At 39.3% G+C, this 16,561-nt stretch overlaps 1 long non-coding RNA gene across 1 annotated transcript in view; it reads left to right on the top strand.

The window, feature by feature from the left end:
* LOC105481526 (uncharacterized) overlaps positions 1 to 16,561 on the top strand; it is a 203,165-nt gene that overhangs the window by 56,035 nt on the left and 130,569 nt on the right. The window lies entirely within an intron of this gene.

Raw genomic sequence — 16,561 nt, 5'->3', positions numbered from 1 at the left:
GCTCACCCTCCGTGGGCTGTACCCACTGTTGAACCAGTCCCATTGAGATGAACCAGGTACCTCAGTTGGAAATGCAGAAATCACCCATCTTCTGCATCGATCTTACTGGGAGCTGAAGACCGGAGCTGTTCCTATTCAGCCACCTTGGAAGCAACTCCCTGTAGGGTGCATTTTAAAAGGTATAAGCATATGTCACTTTGTATAAATTCCTTGTGGACCCAAGTACAAATGACTCAGAAGGTGATACCAACAAACCAATAGAGAAATGGGACAGAGAAAAGAAGGTAGCCAATGAAGGGTCGTTATCAAACAAACTAGGCTCAATCCCCCTGGGGAACTCTGAGAGCTCGTATAGAACATGTGTCTTAGCATTACACAAAGGGAGCAAGGAAGCTGGGACATTTACTCACCAATTACTGCCAGTCATTTATTGAGGGCTGCCTCAGTGTGGTGTTTTATCACCTGGCATTTCTGTACTATCTTGTGCTGGAGCAAAATCACCACAGTTAGCCCTCGGGAGCAGGAATTCAGGTAGGAGAGCATTATCGTGGTAAGATCTGAAGTGATGTGGGCAGGGCTCTACCTACACTTGCTCCAGATAGACACATCCAGGAGACCACTAGTAACAAACACATCTATGTAGCTGAAAGTGTTAGAATTCCCAACTCAGACTTAAATAATAAGAGAGTCATAAGGATTCAAACTGAAATGTCCAAAGATTGATTTGGCTTTAGGTAAAATTTGATCTAGGCTCTTAAATGTTTTGACCAGGTGTGGGTTTCTTTTCTCTAATTCTTTCCACCACTTGCTATATGTTGGCTCCATCATGGGTAGCATCTACTTTCATGGTTGCAAAATAGCTGACAGTGGTTCCTTGGGGCTATATTTTCTAGGTTCAACATCCAGCCAAGAGGAAAACTTCTGTTTTTTAAACAACTTAAATAAATCCTGAAATTAATTCTTTTGGGGCATGATTGGCCTTATTAGGGTTCACCTTTAACCCAATTGCTGTAGCCAGAGGGCTTCCGTCTTTCAAAACTCACTTTGCTGGGGGAGAGGGCGGCCTCTAACTCAAAATACATGCTTCAGAAATTTGAAATCTGTAATGACAAGACTATGAAGTAACTAATACTGGGGCCCTTAAGTCTAGTAGCAGCACAAGTATTTGATAACCTTAAGCAAAGGAGGTAAATCAGTGATATTATCTCAGTCCTCTGATGTCAGAATCCAGGTGAACATCCAGGGAGGACAGAAAGAGATTAGTGGTGGATTGGTAAGGGAAGGAGGTAAAGGAAGAAAAATTGATGGCGAAAAGCTTGGGTACCAACAGCCCCTCCAGGGAGCTGAATTCAGACTGTATCTTTGACAACATTAATGCTGGGTAATATTTATTTAGCTGAGCCTAATAAGCAGTGTAAAGAGTCTCATCTCTCAAATTGGCACAGCAAGCTGCCATAGCAGCCAGGCTGCTGATAATTAACAGTGAAATGCCTGGCGTGCTTTCTCCCTGCAACATCCGAAGGGATGCATAGGACTGCTGGGTGAATTCATTTTCCTCTCACTGGCTGGGATAAGGATAGAGCTTGCTGCAGAAAATTACTGGAAAGGCAGCCAGACAGGAGCAGAACAAAATGGCTCTCGTGAGGATGCAGGCGGAAGAGGGCAACTCATCTCTTACCCGTGGAAGGTCACATACCCACCACATATTGCACTTTCAGTCCCCATAGGTGTAGTCCAAGGCAGGTGAAGGGAAGTTATGTTGTTTATAACTCACGAGTGCCACATTTGAAACAGTAGTTGCAGAATCATAGAATGTCAGAACTCAGATGAACGTTGAAGATTGTGTTATTTATCCATCTTGGCTGATGAAGAAACAGAAACCTGCAACACAGAGATGTGTGGCTTGTTTAGCCCTGTGGTGAGTTTGTTGTAGAGTTGACACAAGAGCCCAACAGTCTTATTTGCAAGTAGAGTGTTAACAGTAATGTCTATGCTCTAAATTCTTGAGATTCAACATGGACATAGACCCTGTTCCTCTTTTATAGCCGAGTCATTTGGTGAAGTTCATATAGCAAGTCAGTAGAAGACGAAAAACCACAACCTTGATCAGTACTGTCCACAAATAATTCTGGAAGCCTCTCAAATTAACTTATAATATGATGATGGAAATGACAGATAATACTTATTTAGCTCCCAAAATACATGAGGCACTGTGTTAAATAATTTACAAGCATTATTATTTTTTATTTTAATCCTCATAATAACTCTTTGAGAGTTCTCAAAGAACTAACAGTTTACCACTTAACCAAGCAACCCCATTACTGGGCATATACCCCAAAGAAAATAAATCATAAATCATTCTACCAAAAAAAAGGAACCTGTATGTTTATTGCAGCACTATTCACAGTAGCAAAGACAGAATCAATCTGGGTGTCCATCAGTGGCAGATTGGATAAAGAAACTGTGGTACATATATATGATGGAATACTATGCTGCCACAAAAAATAATAAAATCATGGCCTTGGTAGTGACGTGGATGCAGCTAGTGACCATTGCCCTAAGTGAATTAATGCAGAAACGGAAAACCAAATCCCACATGTTCTCACTTGTAAGTGAGAGCTAAACTTTGGGTACACATGGGCATAAAGATGGGAAGAACAGACACTGGAGAATACAAGAGGGGAAATGTAGGGAGGGGGCAAGGGTTGAAAAACTACGTATCAGTTACTATGCTCACTACCTGGGTGACTGGTTCGATTGTACTCCAAACCTCAATGTCACACAATATACCTTTGTAACAAACCTGCGTATGTTCTCCCTGAATCGAAAATAAAAGTAAAAAAAAAAATAATAATAACTCCTTGCTGTGGGCACTAATCCCATTGTATGGTGGAGGAAATTGAGGTTTATAAAGTTTATGAACTTGCCCGAGATCACACAATTAGTAAACTAGTGGAGCCAGGATGTGATCATGGGTGTTCTCATTTAAGAGCTTGTACCTGTAATCATTATCAACCTTAACTTTTTCTACTTAGCCCTACCACTGTTTCAATGACTTGCAGTGCATTCTGCTTCTCCAATAATAAATTCTATATCCTGAGAAATCTGGTGTAATTTATTTTACCCCAACAAAAAAATTATAAATATATGATACTTTGTAGAATTGCTGTTAAAGATTTTGGAGATTTGGTGTTTTTCCAAAAAGATTGCATATGAAACACATTTACATATTAAAAGACAGTTTTCCTAAATGTCAGTTCAAAATATAGATTTATTAGGATTTGGAAATAAAATTATTTTCTTTTATTGCTGATGCTTCTACTGAAGGGTGTGCAAGTTACATCCCTGAATTAGAGCATCGTGGGAGAAGCTGACCCCGCCCAAAGTATTCCTGCCAAATAGCCGTTCTTCCTTCCCATTTCCCCACCCCTGATCCGCCTGACTTCCAATTCTCCTTCCCCAGTTTCTCCAGATGGTAGGCATCTTTCAGCCTCCTGGCTCCTGCAACTTTTTCCTACTGAATTAGAGCCAATTCCTCTAATCCAACTACCTCCTCTTCAAATGGGTATGCATAGCGTCTACAAGGATGAGGCCATCTGACTCCACTGCCTGTTGTCTTCCCTATCCAGCGTCCTTATTTAACTTCAGTTTTTCTCCAATTGGTCCCCGTGAGATGACCATTGGCTTGACTTGGATCAAGTTTCCCTGTTGTTCATTATCTGATCTTAATTTTTATTTTTCTGAACTTTACCATTAGTATCCCACTCTTCTCTCCTTTGGGGCTGTTTCTACTGCCACTATAATAGCATTATCATAACTTAGGGCAGCTGGGTCATCTCTGGTATTTTAAATGTCAAGCTATTTTGGCAATTATATCACCAGAGAGCTGGCTCAAGTATGACCAAAGAATTGACTGTTCATCTATAGGGGTGTGGGAGGAACTGCTTAGCAGTAAAGAGCAACCCACCACAAAAGAATGGGTTATTGAGGCAGAGGTGGGAATCACATGGAACATACCTGAGTATGTTTTCTACTTTTCTCTTTTTTCTATCAGTTCTTAGTTCATTAGGACCTGAATTTGCCTATCTTTCCTGTTTGTAAGCAATTACTGTCTTGTGTGCTGTATTCCAAGCTTTTCGTACAGTAATAAAAAATTGTCCTCCATCTTCTAGAAATTTTCAGTCTACCTGAATGTTTATCATATGTATAATTGAACATTTCCCTAAAGCATAAAGATTCAATCAATGGGTTTTTACTGCTCCATGAGATATCACCTTTAAAAAGACAAATATTTTTTCTGCTAGATCTCTTTATCTTCCCTGTGGGTTCCTCTTATTTTATTTCTACATCAATGTTCTTATTTTAACTTATTATTTTATCTTCTTTTTAAATTTCTCTTGTGTTGAGGCTTGATGAAAGCCATAGGTTCTCTCTCCGCAATAAAATGTCCAAATATCACACACTCACAAATACATGTACAATTTTGGCCACAATTTCAAAGTGTTCACAGACACACCCATTCCTCACACTGCTGTCAGTCTAATTGTTCCATGAGATGAGTGAGGCCATTTTACTTTTCGAATCTTTGTCTTCTTTAGAGTAAAGTCCAAAGCTTTTCATGACCATTGCATAAATTACTCTTCCCTTCCATTTGTCTTCTGTTCTACCAACATTTTGTGCATTCTTATCTCCTTGTGCCTTTGCTTATGTTATTCACTTGACCTAGAATGCCTTCCTCTCTTTCTGTATGTTGAAGAATTATATGGATCCTTCCTACTCCCACTAATGACACCTTCTGTGAATCCCTCTATAATCCCAACCATTAAAGAAGGCACAAACACTATCAGGATTCATCTCCTCTTTCTTACCTTCCAACTCCCTGAAACTTTTATCTTTTGACACTACTTAGAACCACATAAATCTGAAGACTAAACAGAACCTTAAATATCATTTGGAAAACTTTTTTTGAGTTTGCCTCATATTATTCACTCACTTATAAATAAGAATAAAATTTAAAAACATTTAGTGTGCAACTACTATGTGCCAGGCACTGATCTGAGCCCTGGGATGTAGCCATGGACAAAGCATTGCCTTTGGTCTCCTAGAAGTTCTTCATATTGAGAGAAGAAAGACTAGAAATACATTTTAGAAAAGATCTACAGCAAAACACACTTTTGAATATGGAGTATTTGGAAGAATATTACTTTGAGAGATGAAGTAGAGGATGACTGAGGTGGGGGAGGAGGAAATTTTTTTAACTGGGAAGTCAAGAAAATCATCTTTGACATTTAAGTTGAGGTCTGAATGGTGAGAAGGAGTGGGCCAAGTAAAGAAGTAAAGGTGGGAGAAGAGACTGTGTGGCAGAGGATATAGCAAGTACAAGAGCCCTGAGGTGGGAGCTTTCTTTCTTCTTCCTTCCTTCCTTCCTTCCTTCCTCTCTCTCTCCTTCCTTCCTTCCTTCCTTCCTTCCTTCCTTCCTTCCTTCCTTCCTTCCTTTCTTCCTTTCTTCCTTCCTTCCTTCCTTCCTTCCTTCCTTCCTTCCTTCCTTCCTTCCTTCCTTCCTTCCTTTCTTTCTTTCTTTCTTTCTTTCTTTCTTTCTTTCTTTCTTTCTTTCTTTCTTTCTTTCTTTCTTTCTTTCTTTCTTTCTTCTTTCTTTTTGATGGAGTCTCGCTCTGTTGCCAGGCTGGAGTGCAGTGGCATGATCTCGGCTGCAACCTCCAACTCCCTGGTTCAAGCAATTCTTCTGCCTCAGCCTCCTGAGTATGGTATTACAGGCGCATGCCACCATGCTCAGCTAAATTTTTGTATTTTTAGTAGAGATGGAGTATCACCATGTTGGCCAGGATGGTCTTAATCTCCTGACCTCGTGATCCGCCTCTCTCAGCCTCCCAAAGTGCTGGGATTGCAGGCATTAACCACAATGCCTGGCCCGAGGCAGGAGCTTTGTGAAGCACATCAGACAGCCAATCTAGCAGTGGGGGAGTAGGGTGTTTTTAGATGAGATCAGAGATCTCAGGAGAAGCAATAAGCTTGAAATTTGTTCTAAATGACATAGAGGCTTCTAAGTCTGCAAATTCCTTGAAAGCAGACATACCTTAGTTTTCTCTATGTTGCTGTGGCCTAGCACAGTGCTCGGCAAAAGAAATAAATACAATGAAGGAAAAAGTTTTACAATCAAGTCATTTTGAGAATGTTAAGATGCTAAACCAGAAGATGTAAACCAGAAGAAAGTGTCTCCTATGTCCATGGTCACATTTTGCTAAGAATTTGGCCATTAAATAACAGCCTTTAGTTTTCAATTTCCTCCTAGGACCATTGTAGGGATTTTTATGAGCCTATAACAGTCCTTTTTGCCCTGCAAGTTCCCATTGATTCTACTTTCTTCGGTTCTATCTTATCACTGAAATGGTTTGAAGCCTCAGGAATTTTACAAGCTTCAATCTGCTCTTGGCTTTTTGCCTCTGACATTTAATTTTCACACCTACTTTTATGAATTCAAGAATGGTACTAGACTGGCTTCTTCTGATAGAATGTTTTTCCCTTTCAACACATTGTCAAACATTACTTACTTAGAATGCTGTATAAAACATATATGTTTAGTTTAAAGAATAATTATAAAGCAAATACTTGTGCAATCACTACCCAGGTTAAGAAATAGAATGTCATATTTTATAATATGGGATTTTAGAACTGAAAGTAACTTTTAGAAATAGAATTAGTCGGTTTGCAAACCTTTTACAGATGAAAAAACCAAGGCTTAGAGTAGGCAAGTGCTTTTGTACAGGTCCATATAGCAGTTACTGATGCAGCTAACAGAGAATCATGAACTCAAAACCATCAGGCCCCACAAAACTCAGAGGTTTAATTCCTCATACCAGGCTGTCTGGGCTCTAAATGAATATTTTTAGTTTGAGTTGAGGAAGGACCTAATTATCTCATGAAGGGACTGTTGTTTTCATTTCCAGGAGTTTTTCATAAAGGCAATGCTGGTGGTCTACTCTGCAGGCACTTGCTAATCTCAAAAGTGGTAGGATTTTTAGCAGGGAGATTTTTTTTTTTCTTTTTCATCACCAACTTGGCTCATGTTTAGAGATAATATTTCCTTAAGTATCATGAGATTTTTGGTGAGTAAATCTTCTATGTGTTGTGGTATAAGTAGTTTGGAATTCTAAATTGTGACTTTTTATGCCAAAGACAATTTTAGTTGCAGGGGTGGAGCATTGTAAGCATATCTGATCCTTTCCCTAGTAGGGTTGAGATCTAGCTTTCTCTCTCTCTCTCTCGCTCTCTCTCTACACACACACACACACACACACACACACACACACACATATCCCTCAATGAACCAATCAACTCTGGTACCTTGCAAGCACTAAACCATGGGGACAACAGTCACACAAACATGTATATTCTCCATTTGACTTTTTGCTCCCCAGAAGAGGCTTTCTTGACCTTCAGTAGGCAAGTGGGTAAGGGCAATGTTTTTTGATTCCTAAGGATTATTCAAAGGTGGAAAACTCCTGGGTATCTACCCAGAGGAAAAGAAGTCATTGTACAAGAAAGATACTTGCATATGCAAGTTTATGGCAGGGCAATTCACAATTGCAAAAATATGGAACCAGCCCACATGCCCATCAATCATCGAGTGAATAAAGAAAATGTGTGTGTGTGTGTATATATATGTGTGTGTGTGTGTGTGTGTGTGTGTGTATGTATATATACCATGGACTACTACTACTCAGTCATAAAAAGGAAAGAAATAATGACATTTGTAGCTACCTGAATGGAATTGCAAACAATTATTTTAAGTGAACTAATTTAGGAATGGAAAACCAAACATTGTATGTTCTCACTCATAAGTGAGAACTAAGCTATGAGGATCTGAAGGCATAAGAATGATACAACAGACTCTGGGGACTCGCGGAGGGGGAAGGTTGAGCGAGGGGTAAGGGATAAAAGACTACACATTGGGTGCAGCATACATTGCTCGGGTGATGGGTGCAGCAAAATCTCAGAAATCACCACTAAAGAACTTATTCATGTAACCAAACACCACCTGTTTCCCAAAAACCTATTGACATAAAAAAGTAAAAACAACAACAACAAAGGTGGAAAACTCAAAATGTCTTATATTCTTGGCAGAAAATATAAGGAAAGGAAGGTATAAGATTTTGGGAACCATAAGTGTAGTATGTTGGGAGTTAAATAGCAAAGAGTACTGGGGAACCACAGTTAACTGGAGACCATTTGTCCAGTCTAAAGACATTCACATTCAGAAATTTAACAAAGACGTTGTGAAGACCAAACAAAATTTATCTGTAGGTAGAATAAAGCCTATAGCCATTTCCTTCAAAGTTTGTCATCTCTGAATCTTTTCGTATCAATCAAATCAAATTAAAATTGCCAAAAAGTGTAGTGGTGGTGGGGAAAAAGTTCAGAGTTATAGCATGTGGGTTCAGGGTTCTGGTGGTGGTGATCGTAGAAAAGGTGGTGGATAGAAGGGTCATGATATAGTTTGGATGTTTGTCCCCTCCAAATCTCATGTTGAAATGTAATACTCAATGTTGGAAGTGGGGACTGGTGGGAGGTGATTCGATCATGAGAGTGGATTCCTCATGGTTTAGCACCATCTCCTTGGTGATAAGTGAGTTCTTGCTCAGTTCATACAAGATGTGGTTCTTAAAAAGTCTGGGATCTCCCCCTTCTCCCTCTCTCTTGTACCCATTATCACCATGGGATGCATCAGCCCCCCTTCACCTTCTGCCAGGACTTTTTTCCCACCACCATGATTTTAAGCTTCCTGAAGCCATCACCAGAAATCAAGCAGATGCCAGCACCATGCCTCCTGCAGAGTCTGCAGAACTGGGAGCCAATGACACCTCTTTTTTCAAAAAAGTAAATTATCCTGCCTCAGATATTCCTTTATAGCAACTAAAATAATGATTTATATAGGTGAGACATAGGGGAATTAGTGTATGTGTATAATATATATATATACACATATATGTATGTATATTATACACACCCATGTACACACACACACCCGTGTGTGTGTGTATGTGTGTGTGCGTGCGTGTTGGTGAATTATCGTGACCAAGATGGAAAGTGTGAGATTTTGGAAAATATATGATTTGGGATCTTGAAAAGCAAACCTTTCTCTTTTCACACTCAGGATGTGTGACATCTTCAGAATCAAATGAGTTCTTTCTGTGAGGTTCAGCTAAAGATTCAATGTCTTTTCAACACATGCTTCTCATGAGTTTGAAAGCTGGCATATCAATCTGTGAGTACTTGCAAAAGAGGGCTTTCTTAATTTTCTTGGCTTAAAATTTCTAAAGCACGTGAAGACTTTTTTTAGTAAACTTTTTATTGAAATATGAAATAAATACAGGAAAATACACATATTATAAGTGCGCAACTGAATGAAGTTTGGTAGCGTTAACAATCTGTGTGACCAGGACCCAAATGTAGAACTAGATCATTACCAGTACCCCACATGCCTCTTTCATGTTCGTTTCTAGCCACTAACTCCCTAAGGGTAACCATGATCCTGAATTTTCACACCATGAATTAAGTCTGCTTGTTTTTTGAATGTTAGACAGAATTATTTAGTATGTACTCTTTAGTGTTTGGTTGAGTGGCTTCTTTCTCTCAACAGTATGTATCAGTATTATTCAATGCACTTGTAAACCACCCATTCTCATTTTTTGTACACTAAACTACACATGAATTCCAACATAATTTATCCATTTTACTGTTGATGAACTTGGGGATTCTCACCATCTTTGGCTATTACAAATAGTACTGTTGTGAAAAATCTGGTGCATTCTTGTTATCATTGAGTAAACATCTATATGAGGGAGATTCTTGACCTTTCCTCTTCTAAGCTTTCTTCTTTTCTTACACCCAGATTCTTGTCCTTGATCTCTTAACTTGGGGCATAGACAGTTAAAGACTCTGAGATAGTTTCCATGAGCCACTTTCTGAATGCACTGGGAACACTTTGTCCAGCTTACTGTGACCTTTGCCTGGACCATATTTCTAGAATCAAATGGCCAAATAGGATGAGTCTGATAAAAAGCAGAAAGACCTCATCAGTAGAACACCTCATTCTGGTTTAAACTCTGCATCTATAATCATGATTTCTGAGCACTAGTCTGTGATTCCACCTGGTGAGCCAAGTTTTAGATGCTACCCATTACAGGTTGTCTTAGAAACCAATTCTGCCATGTCCTAATTGCATCTTTTAAGAATGCAAGAAAAACCTTTTTAAATCTATAGAGTATACAGTTCCTTCTGAAAATGTAATTACAATTCTACTAGCTAATGGCAGTCTGTGAGAACTCACAAAAGAAGGGATGTCTGTTTGTAGGATCTTCAAGTTTCTTAAAATCCACTTGGATAGAAAAACTGTCCATATATTAGAACAAAAGATGTGAAAAGCAGGGCTTGTGATTAATGTGGGTTTTTGTCATACATACCTCAAAGCTAAACAGATAGCTATTATGAGAATTAGAGTAAAATTACTCATTCATTCCACAAAGCCAACTGAGCTTCTACTACTTGCTACTCTCTATGCTAATGTAATTTACATTAAATTATATTAAATTAAATGTTAATTATATAAGATAGCATCATTATAACATGATACATTATTTCAGTGAGTGATGACAGCTGAGAAGAAAATAAAACAAAGTATGGAGAAGAGTGGGAGTACGATATTATTTTAGATGGGGGGTAGAGTCAGGAAATATCTTTGAATGGACAACCTGAGTGAAATGTGGAAGAAAACCTTGTCAAGATCTGGGAAGGAAGTATTCTGGAAAGAGGGAGCAGCAAGACCAAAGGCTCTGAAAGGAAAACAAGATGGACAAATTCAAGGCAGAGTGGCTGGAATATAGTGAGCACGAGGGAGAAGAGGAAGTCAGATGAGAGAGGAAGAGAAAGGCAGGTGTATTAGTCTGTTCTTGTGTTGGTATAAAGAAATACCTGAGACTGGGCAATTTATTAAAAAAGAGGTTTCATTGGCTCACAGAAGCATAGCACTGGCATCTGCTTCTGGGAAGGCCTCTGGAAACTTGCAATCATGATAGAAGGCCAAGCAGGCGCTTGCGTATTACATGGCAAAAGCAAGAGCAAGAGAAAGAGGGGAAAGGTGCCACACACTTGTAAATGAGCAGATCTCATGAGAACTCACTCACTATTTCAAGAAAAGCACCAAGGGGACTGTGTTAAACCATTCATGAGAAATCCTCCCCCATGAGCCCATCACCTCCCACCAGGCCCCACCTCCAGCACTGGGGATGACATTTCAACATAAGATTTGGGCAGGGACACACATTCAAACTATATCAATAGGGACCAGGTAAGGAGTTTGGATTTTATTCCAAGGGTAATAGGATGCCACTGGATGTTAAATAGGAGTGCAAAATGTGGAGTTTGATTTCATGTATAGTTGGGAATGATCGGTTTGGCTTCTTCATAGAGAACAGGTTACAGGCATTAGGAATGAAAGCAGGGCAGTCTTCCTGAATTCTGAGAAATGCATTTAATTCCCTGGGGTTGGGGGCAGGTGGGATTTGTGTTATAGAAGTTGTCACAGGGCAGAGTAAAAAACTGTTTCAAAGGAAGAAAGGAGTCAACATAGGTGAGCAAACTGTTAAAATTTCAGGCTGAGAAGATACCAGGGTATCCTCTACCCATTTACTTTACAGACGAGAAAACCAAGGTTGAGAGAGCTTAAATAAGTTTCCTAAGGTGAAGATGTGATAACAACATTAAAAACATGAAGAAATTTGGTGAAAATTAATTCTATTATCAAAGTAAACTATTCATATGCAATAAAATACATTTACGGGTAAGAATTACAAACATTTTGAAATTGAGACTTGAAGTTTTTTTTGAAAGTTGAAAATTTGGAGAAAACAAAATGACCAACTCGTGATCCTTTATGCATTTTAGGAAAGCAGTATTAACCGAACTTTTTAATGGCAAGGTCTCTGCCATATTAAGTTTCCTAAAACTGTTGTGTGGACAATGCTTGGCATATGGTGGGTACTATAAATGTCTGCTGAATGAATACAGGATAAAACCAGGAATCAGAAGACTTCTGGGGGGATGTAGAAAAGTGAAGAAAATAAAGGTATATGCTCTCTAATTAGCGCAGTGTTAATGTTGAAAAAGAACAATTAAAACATTTGCCAGGGTGCCTTGGATTGTGAGTGACAGAAAGTCAGTTCAAACTAATCTAAGCATTAATGAACATCCATTTGTTCATATAACTAAGTCCAGAGAGTAGTTCTGACTTCAGGCATGGCTGGATCCAGGGCTCATATGGCATTTAAAGGATTATCTCTGTCTCTGTTTTCATCTCTCTTCTTTCATTTATTTGTTCAGCTTTCCTTCATGTTAACTTCATTCTCAGGTGAAGCTTTTTCCACAAGGAGGTCTCCCTACAGTTATAAGGTTACATCCACCAGTTTATTTACATAAACAAAAAGAGTGTCCTTTTCTCAAATGGTGCTATCCAAAGTCCTCAGACTCATGCTCATGGTCTTGCTTTGTCTAGGTTTGCATCATGTGACCATGTCTGAACCAATCAGAGTGATCTAGATGATGGAATGACCTAATTTGCCAGGCCTGGGTCATGTACTCAGTCCACGCCAGGCCAGTCAGCCCATGTTCACATGGGCTGAGAGTTGGAAAGGGAGTGTTTCCTAAATGAAGAGTGGAGTATGATTAACAAAAGTTGGTAGAGTGGATAGTGGCAAGCAAAACGACAAGATCTTCTACGAAAGCAAGAAAAGGAAAAGGGAATCTTGTAGTCTGAGAGGTAATTTCTGCTCATGCAATTCCCTGAAACCTAAGGCTCCTCAGTGCTAGAGCTAGACTTGTTAACTCACTATTCAAAAGGTTCCTTTGCTCACATTACCAACAGTGCAGATATTTGTAGACATTTTCAAGTGCTCTACCTATCTTCTTTCATGCTTTCTGAGGCAGCTAAATTTCCCTGACAAATTAAGTAGACTTCTTGTGTGCATAAGATCTCACAGGGCTAGCAGTCACTGCTATGTTTCTCTTCTCCTCACACCCTCACCAGCCATTGGTAGAGAACCCCAACCACTCATAGTTTATCCATAGCTTTTTTTGAAGTCATTCTTCAAGTTTATTGAAGGAGCCATCCACTGAGCCTAACATCTGCTTTCCTCAGAAGCTCAAGAGCTAGGTCAACTGAAATAATAAGTCGCATGGAGTGGTGGCTTCAGGTAAGTATGTAGCTTTTACTCTGTGATGAAGGTAGCCAAAGAGACAAACTCTGTTTCCTTATATTCCATCAAAATGTCCAAAAAATATCCTCCAAACCAGTTGAAAAATAAGTCAGCTGAAGGACTCCAAGACAATTTGATTAATTGAAAACACATCTCATAAAAGGAATTGAATAGATTTTTTAAGGCAACAGGACATCAACTAATGAGTTTCCCTTGGCATTTCTTCCAAATTGTAATATTTCTGAAATAATCCATTCAAGTATCCTTTGTGTAAATTCTGAGAATGTGTGTTTCTAGTCATATCACCATGAGACCAGTGTTTACCACCTTCACAATTTTGCCACATGTGTTAAATTAATAGAGTAATGAGAAACCACTCTAGGTATTTCAAGCAGAAGGTTATTTAATACAGGGAAATAGATGCTTATAAAACGGCGAGAAGAGTATGGAAGTCAGAGGCACCAGTGGAATTTTGGTATCCATGTCAATGGGAAGAAACTACAGTTTTCATGTTTTCCACTCTTGCTGCCATCATAACTGCCTCAGTCAACTAGAATAGAACCATGAGTCTGACTCCTGCGTGTGCTCAAATCTCTCAAAGCTTATTAATCAGCTGCCACTACTGCAGCAAGGCTCCTTTCACTTTCGTTCTGCCTTACAAAACTTATGCAACTGCATCTAATTGGCACAACAGAATTCATCCAGAACCTTAACCACAAGGATGTCTGGAAAGTATAATTCTAAGACATCCAACCTCTTGGAAAGAAAAGGGGAGGTTGAAAAAAGTGATCCAAGAATGTACCACCTGTACTAACTTTACAAATTAAAGTTATTTTAAAAGGAAACTTTATATTTATACTGTAAATGAAAATCCAGGATCATTTGCCATTAACAGATGGTACTTGTCAAAGTAAATGCAAAAAAATTGTTTGCCTCAAGTTTCCCAAAGATGTTCTTCCTCCCGGAGAGAACAGAGTGATTATGAAAAGGCTCTTCTCCTAGACTCTCCTTGTTACTGAGGATTCTGTCCTTTCTGCACCCTTCCTCTGTGCTACTCCCATCTATCCACTCGGTGGGAGCCAAACAACAATATTTGTAATTAAATTAGAGGTCATATCTTGAATTATGGCAGAATTCTATGCAAATCATATTCAAGATTCTTTTATTTTCCTGGTGGGGAGATAAGAAGACCACTCAGAACCTCTCAGTCCCACCAACAGTACCCTTCAATGCAATTTACTGATGTGAAATCTTTTATTAGTATGTAAGCATCTTATAGATACTTTGACCTCCTCTGTCTTAAGTTCTAGAACAAAACTCAGTTTTTAAAACTTCGACCTGAATTTCAAATTTTAATAAGAAAATCAAGAACAATGACTTTCAGAGAGTTTCAGGAAGTGAAGAAACCCCAACAATCAGTTTAAAAGCAGGGTCTTTGTTGCCTTTGGGGTGGGGGCTGCATTCCTGGGGACACTCATGCAGGTTGAGCCACCAACCCTGGGCAAGAGTTGTCTATTTAATCCAATTCCTTTCCTGGTGCTTTGAGTTGATCCTTCTTGTTATCAGCTGAACAAATCCTTCTCTGCCATGGTGACTATAGCTTTCTCCTCTCTTTCCTTTACTTCACCTTGGTCATCATGCCCCTTAACCTCCTATCCCCAACTCTGTTTTATTTGTTTTCAGAGCAGGTACCACTCCCAACTTCATTTGTATTACTGTCTGCCTTTCAAAGAGCTCCATGATTGTCTGTTTTGTTTACAGTGGAAGCCCTAGCTTTAAAAACACTGCTTGTTATAAACACTCAGTTCATGTTGGTAGAATGAAAAATAAATGGGTGAATGAGCAGTCAGCCTGCCTAACTCAGCCAGGCCAGTCTCGGAAAGAAGCCCAAACCCAGCTGAAACTCCCCGTGGCCCTTACTGTGTTTCACAAAATGTCAGATTAACCAAAACAATTTACAACAAAACGTGCTTCGAACTCCAGACAACTCTAATCAAATATAGGCCTCATGTTGCTGTAAACTTAATTTTGAGATAATGTTGGAATTTTTGTCTTTTGTTTTAGAGAGTAGAGAATTGGGCTTGAGGCTTGAGTCTGCCACCCCTGAATGAAAAGTCATTTAGACAGTTTCTCCTCTGTAAAATGAAGATATTTTTAGTTAATCCACTAATTGTTGCATGGGTCATATGAAATAAGGTATTTATCCGTAGATTTCATTTTTAAGGAAGTAGTTTTATGAGTGCCTACTATCTACAAGGCTTTTAAATAGGTATCACAGAAAGACATGTGTAAGTGCTTTCTAACCCGCAAAAGTGTATAGAGATTCAAGGCAGGACTACAGTATAATGAAAGACTGGATGATTGGTCTTGTTTCTTCACTTCTTTACTATCGTGAAATTATACTTCCACATCGTTTGCTGTAGGTTTGCAGTGCCTCCCCCTAGGGCATGTGGAATATAATTCTCCATCTATGTGATGTAGGCCTCGGTCATGTGATTTGCTTTGACTAATGGCACGTGAGTGAGCAGGGGCTTTAAAAGTGCTTCATGGTTTGGCTGGGCCTCTTCTTCTGAGATCACCAAAGGATGTGTCTTTCGGTTCAGGAAAAACTCAGAAGCAAGGTGGGCAGACATGAGCCCAACCTACAGCCTGCAGTCAATCCACCCTGAGCCCAGCCAAGATCACCCAACTCACAGATCCATAAGTGAGAAAAGCAAATGCTTGGAGTTGTAAGTAACTAAGATTTAAAGTTGTTTGCTGCACAGCAGAAACTGACTAGGACACATATTATTTAAGTGGATTGTTCTGACAATGGATGTGCCAGGCTGACACTTTCTCAGAGATACCGGGGAAAGCCAAAAACATTAGATTTCAGTGCTGGCCTTCTTTCTAGGTACTGTTGCAACTATTGACAATGGGATGCTATGCAAGCTGGCTACTGTCACTTTTCTCACTTTACAGCCACATCGGTCTCTTTTGCTACTTCTTCCACTTGACAAGTGCACTCTTACTCAGGGCCTTTGTACTTGCTGTTCCCCACCCAGAATCCTGCTGCTCCAGGTTATCCACATAGCTCACTCCTTTCCCGCTTGTGGTCTCTAAATGTCATCTTCTTCAGATCCTGCCTAGCATTTCAGCACTCCCCTACTCCCAATTCCCCGTTTTGATTTGCTTTTCTCAAAAGCACTTTCCACTTTCTCACTTAATATATATTATACTGATTTATTAGATTGGTGCAAAAGTAATTACAGGTTTTGCCATTACTTTCAATGGCAAAAAAACACAATTACTTT

This window comes from Macaca nemestrina, chromosome 15, assembly GCF_043159975.1.
Source record: "Macaca nemestrina isolate mMacNem1 chromosome 15, mMacNem.hap1, whole genome shotgun sequence".
Lineage (NCBI taxonomy): Eukaryota > Metazoa > Chordata > Mammalia > Primates > Cercopithecidae > Macaca > Macaca nemestrina.
Note: the sequence above shows the minus strand (reverse complement) of the source record. Positions and strands in the feature narration are given on the sequence as shown.